We start from the raw sequence: 5,439 nt of genomic DNA on the forward strand, positions 1-5,439 counted from the left end.
TTTTCAACGCTACTGCATCACTTATAAAGCGTAGCCCCATTGTATACCATAGCTACTTTTTATAAGCGTAGCCTTAGGTCCCTATTTTTTTTGGGTATACTATAGCTACTATATATAAGTGTAGCCTTAGGTCTCTTTTTTTGTATATATATTAATACAACATAATGTATAATAATTCTGCATTTTTATTTAACTGAGTTGAATATTATAAAATAAAAATAAATATATAATTATACTAAATAATTTCTTTAAATAATAAAAATGATCTTTCAACAAAATATATTTCATTATTAAATTCATTAAAATATACTATCACTAAAATTAATTACTACAACATGAAATATTTCATTAAATTCACAAATTCACGAAATGAAATCTTTATAGCCTCTTTCATTAATCAATAATCATTGTACACGTTTACTTTGTAATGCAAATAAAATGAGATCATACTATGAGAAAAGAAAAAACAATCTTATAACACTTAAACTCTATGAACATTCCATATAAAAAAAAATTGATACACATTACATAAGAAACTTGGTCCTTACACTAATCCTTGATAAATGTATTTATCAACATGTTTTGGTTCATTCCTCATTCAATATCACATATAAATCTATTCTTCTTGCTGCATCACTTCTTCTGCCTTCTCTCTAGTCTCTCCATATCTAATTTAACACAACCAAAGATATTTGTTACTCTACCTTTCTACTTATAACTAATTTTTTCAAACTGAAACTAACCTGTTTAAGAGGCACTTGTGACAAAATTTGATGAAAGACTTCCTATTTTTTACATTCTTGCACATAGTAGCAAAGTGTCTCATCTTTTTTCAGCACTATAAACATTACAAAATTAAGATTAGAAACCAAAAAAATAACAAACAATTCTTTTTCTTACCATAGTGAACATGCAGAAATTTGTCATCAAAACCAAGGATCTACAAAACCTGTTCTCCACTGTCCAGGATCTACAAAACCAAGGTTACAAAAATTTTAATGGAAGTCACCATTTTTAGGTTTTGGAGACTTCAATATTTGGCACAAGTTGAATGTGTAATGATGTTAATAGAGTTTAATGATTTGAGACTCAGTATATGGTAAATTAATGAAGCACTTGAATAGAGTCCAAACCAGTTGTTCTCCTTCTTTTGCAGTATTTTCTGTGATGCAGTTGTGAAGAGGCTCCACATGTTGGCTATCGTCGAGTTGAACACCAATAAAATACTGTACTTCTCTCTGTTGAACCGAGTAAAAAAAAGTGCTTATCCATCCAAAACAAAATTTGTGTGGCAAAATATTAAAAGAGCTAACTTCTTCACTTGATTATGATAAGTTATACCTTCTGGTCACGCATAGGTTGCATATGGAACAAGTTCCAGAATTTTTTACCTGATGAGTTGAGCAGAAAAAGCTTCAATAGCAATAATAGAAATAATAACTGCAGAGATCATTAATCTGACAAAACTATTTGTACAAAATTAGTCTATCCAATTCAGTAGCCAATATTATAACTATAGAAATAGAGATCATTAACCTGATCAGTACTTTCTTTTACCCAGTTTCAGTTACAATCTCTCTAGTGCATAGCAATACAAGGAGTAAGAAAAAGATGGTCATACCGTCATACCATATTTCGCAATATCTACTCATGCATCTACTCCCAAAAGCTACTAAATAAAAAGATAGTGAAACTATATATATAATGGTAAGTTCTGGTAAAAGTATAAAATCTCTCTTCAAACATAGTTCTTGAATCTTGAATCTCATTTTTGTAGTTCAAGCTACAAGGGCTAACCTCAGTATACAGTTTCTCTAGAATGACAAGGGCATTTCGATGATAGACTCTCTCAGCATCAACCTATCAAATGGGAGAACAAATGAGAAAGGAAACACAAGGCTCTCTCAATTTTCAACACATAGGCCATAATGGTTAAGCAGCAGAATTAGCTGGAATAAACTTAAAGGAAACACTATTAACACAATGGCGTTCATCAGTGGGTGTCTTGAACCCCTCTCCTTTGAAAACATGACCCAAATGGCCACCACATGCTGCACAAGTTATCTCAGTCCTCCTCCCATATGGGTCTGGCTGAAAGTGGTTTATTCAATCAATGTTAGCAAAGGAAAAAAAAAGAGAGATGAATATCCAAATATTGAATAAGAAAAAGAACTCACTGAGCGATTGATGGCACCAAGTAAACCCTCAAAGAAAGCAGGCCAACCATAACCAGAGTCAAATTTAGTGGAAGACTTGTAAAGAGGAGTTGCACACCCAGCACAATTGTAAACTCCTTCTTCATAGAACTTGTTATATTCCCAATACCCTTCAATCTGCATAAGTTCCCATTGCAGTCACATATTCTTAAATCTCAACTCAACTCACTTTATAACCAATTTCATGTCTTAAAAGGAACTTCTTAGATTGTGTTTAAACCCAGATATATATTTGCCAAAAACTACCAATGATTTTAAGAAATGGCACTAAAATAACTCAAAACAATGAGAACAGATCACTTAGAATTTAGAAACATGTAAGATTACAGCTCTTGAATCAAATTCCTTCCTATCAAGTTCTACAATGATCATAATTTGAAACTAATCGACACTAACTTCTGAAAATAAAATAACTGTTATAATAGATGCTAGTCTAATAGATATAGTGCAGCAAATTGTCAAAATCTGAAACAAACTAACTTCTGATTTTTATCTAACTTGACAGTTACAAAAAGAGTGTGATTAGAATATTTGAGCTGAGACTCCAATGCCAAGTTATAGGAATCTATTCCAAAACAAGAAGCTGGAGCAATAATGATTTCTTCAAAGATATCCAAAGCCTAATGTCTAACAAGATATCCAGCAGCCGGCTAGCCAAGATTCACAGAATAGAGCTTGGCTGACGACATAGGATCCAAGAACTAGTTAGTTGTGTTAGTATAAATAGGACTCGGTCTCCTCCTACATTCTCGGATTTATGTTTTTCTTTCTAGCCTTCTTTTGTTTTTCATTTCAATCTACATATTTAGTATTCTTTTTTTTAAAAAAAAAAGAAGAATAGTTTAACAAGATTACGATTTTCTTAGATCATTGCCAAGTTGCTGAGTACCCCTCTTGGCATTAATCATATAGTAAAGGTAATCATGAAGAGTGAGTTTCGGACAAATTAAACTAGCAATAAGTTATTTTTGGGTTAAAAATTTTCTATTTATCTACCATCTATAAATTTTGATAGCAATAAGTTTCACCGAAGTGGTGTTTTGTATTGAAAAATCGACTATTCCTGAAACTTAGGTCTTGTAATAAAAAATGGAAAAAGATTGGGATTTAATATTTCTTTAGCTAATAAACAATTAATATTTACTTTTCCATCTTTGTTAGCACAATAATCACGCACCCCATTAGATGTATTTAAGCATCAGGTTGATTCGAATAATAAGAATCACGCACAAACCCTCATGCCAATAACTCACAGAACAAACAGAGGTCAGCAAAAAAATAAATTAATAACAAATAAAAAAATCAAATACAAACAATTTTAAACCATAGGTTTTAGCAGAAAGCCAATTACTGCACTAACAGTTTAAAAGAAAAAAAAGTATCAAAGAAAAACATTTAATCAAGTACAAAAACTTTCAAAACAAAAAGTGTTTCAATATTACACATATAACACATTAAATCATTCACCTATTCAAGAAATCAACTTCAGTCTCAGTAAATAATTACCATAAGAATCAGCAACTAAGGGAAAAATTGTAGTTTTAGTCAAAAGGGGTATAAGTAACTATAATGTCCCCATTTTTATAGATGAATACCTAGATTTCTACAATGGAGATGTCAAACAATCAGATTTCTACAACTAAGGCATCCTTAACCCAATTCATACCTGAAGTAGAAGATCTTGTGCTTGAAAAAGATGAAGAAGTTGCAGAATTTGTGAAAAGTTGAGGGTTTGAGTGGGGTTAATTTCTTTCCAGAACCAAGCCTTCTTTGCGGAGAAAATTTTGTCACAAATTTTGGATAATAAAGATACACTTGAACTACTCTACAAATTGAGTTATTTTCTCTCCAGATTAGACCACATTAGCTAAGTATTTTGAGCTCTTTTAATGGTTATGTGCAGACAGAGTCAATAAATTTAGTAGTTAGAAGGTTTTCTACAAGGTATGTTGTGCAGCAGGATTACCCAGGAGATTGCAAGAGACTATTTATCAGTCCTGTTAGACATATAACTAATAAAAGCATGAACTCTGAGGAAAAAGCTACAAATTATACCTTATCCAAAAATAGATCCTTGCAGGACAAAGAAATTGACGAATTAAGAAATTCTTCTAAGCAGGTATATGTGAGTTTTCATGCGGATAAACAAAACTAGCCCTTTAAAAACCCAAACTGCAATTGAAGCACTTATAAAACTGCAGGTATATGGCTACATAAACAGGATTGTATATGATTGATTTTCATGTTAATCAGATTTCTTTCTTTCAATTCAATTTACAATTCAGTTCACCTTTCTTCTTCCTCTTCTACTTCTTCTCTACTCCTTGTCTTCTTTTCATTCTTTACATTCTTCACACCATTTCTGTTTCTGGCTAACCAAGAAACCATTCAAACTACAAGAACTCTGTTAGAAATAGGAAGCTGAAAACACAGAAATGGAAGCCAACTTATTCATTGAGAAATCACAGAAAGAAAAGCTTATTAACGCTGCATTTGGATTCAGTCTTAGAAACAAAAATACAGAGAAAATAGACAAGCTGTATATTAAATCACAGTTCACAAACCCTAAAATATCACACATCTTCATCAACAACAGCATGCATGTTATCAAATTACAGTTCACAAATCCATATTTCAGAGATTAAAAGCCCCAAATTAAAACCCCTAAAATAGGAACCCTAAGCCACTGATCAATTTCAGAAGCAAATAGAAATCAATACATACCTATTCAATGATGTGAGCATAGCGAAGACGATGATGAGAAGCACGGAGATGATGATGGTGAGAGTGGCGCAGCGACGATGGTGAGGTACGCACAGCGACGATGGTGAGGGTGGCACAGCGACGATCAGTGCAAGCGATGGCGAAGAGGAGTGACGACGATCAGTGTGGAGAGTAGTGCAGGTGAGTCGTGAGTGGGAGGCGACGACTCTCAATGGCGAGAGTGAGAGGGTTTCCGCTTGTAGTGAGAGGGATGGCGAGAGTGAGAGGGTCAATGGCGAGACCGAGAGTGAGAGGGTCAATGGCCAGAGTGAAGAGAGTGAGTGGGGGACGAGGATGGTGAGCTATCGAGGGTTTACGAGGATGATGAGTGAGCAGGATGAAGGTTTGCTAAGTTTTACTAAGTGTTAAGGTCATCACTCATCAGTTTGCTTTTAGGAAAAACAAGAAAAAAATTACTAAGTGTTAAAGTTTTTGGCTTAGAGACATTAGGCATCACTTT

At 33.3% G+C, this 5,439-nt stretch overlaps 1 long non-coding RNA gene across 2 annotated transcripts; it reads right to left on the reverse strand.

The window, feature by feature from the left end:
• Positions 1–829: 829 nt before the first annotated feature.
• Positions 830–2,506, reverse strand: LOC107480176 (uncharacterized). Of its 2 annotated transcripts, XR_002371571.2 has the most exons (5): positions 2,178–2,506; positions 1,798–2,091; positions 1,342–1,391; positions 1,134–1,238; positions 830–970 (listed from the first exon to the last, which is right to left on the reverse strand). It is a non-coding gene; the product is annotated as an uncharacterized LOC107480176 (long non-coding RNA). The 2 variants fall into 2 exon arrangements; XR_008007420.1 differs by lacking the exon at positions 830–970 and having other exon boundaries at positions 999–1,238.
• Positions 2,507–5,439: the final 2,933 nt, after the last annotated feature.

This window comes from Arachis duranensis, chromosome 3, assembly GCF_000817695.3.
Source record: "Arachis duranensis cultivar V14167 chromosome 3, aradu.V14167.gnm2.J7QH, whole genome shotgun sequence".
NCBI classification, from domain to species: Eukaryota; Viridiplantae; Streptophyta; class Magnoliopsida; order Fabales; family Fabaceae; genus Arachis; species Arachis duranensis.